Here is a 209-nt window from a genome sequence, read left to right on the forward strand (position 1 = left end):
TGCATTTTTTGGTCTCTTGTTTCTCATTTTCCTCTTGACAATACCCCATAGATTCTCTATGGGGTTCAAGTTTGCTGGCCAGTCAAGCACACCAACACCATGGTCATTTAACCAACTTTTGGTGCTTTTGGTGCTTTTGGCAGGTGCCAAATCCTGCTGGAAAATGAAATCAGCATCTTCAAAAAGCTGGTCAGCAGAAGGAAGCATGA

The sequence above is a fragment of the Sinocyclocheilus anshuiensis genome, unplaced genomic scaffold, assembly GCF_001515605.1.
Source record: "Sinocyclocheilus anshuiensis isolate Anshui unplaced genomic scaffold, SAMN03320099.WGS_v1.1 scaffold936, whole genome shotgun sequence".
Lineage (NCBI taxonomy): Eukaryota > Metazoa > Chordata > Actinopteri > Cypriniformes > Cyprinidae > Sinocyclocheilus > Sinocyclocheilus anshuiensis.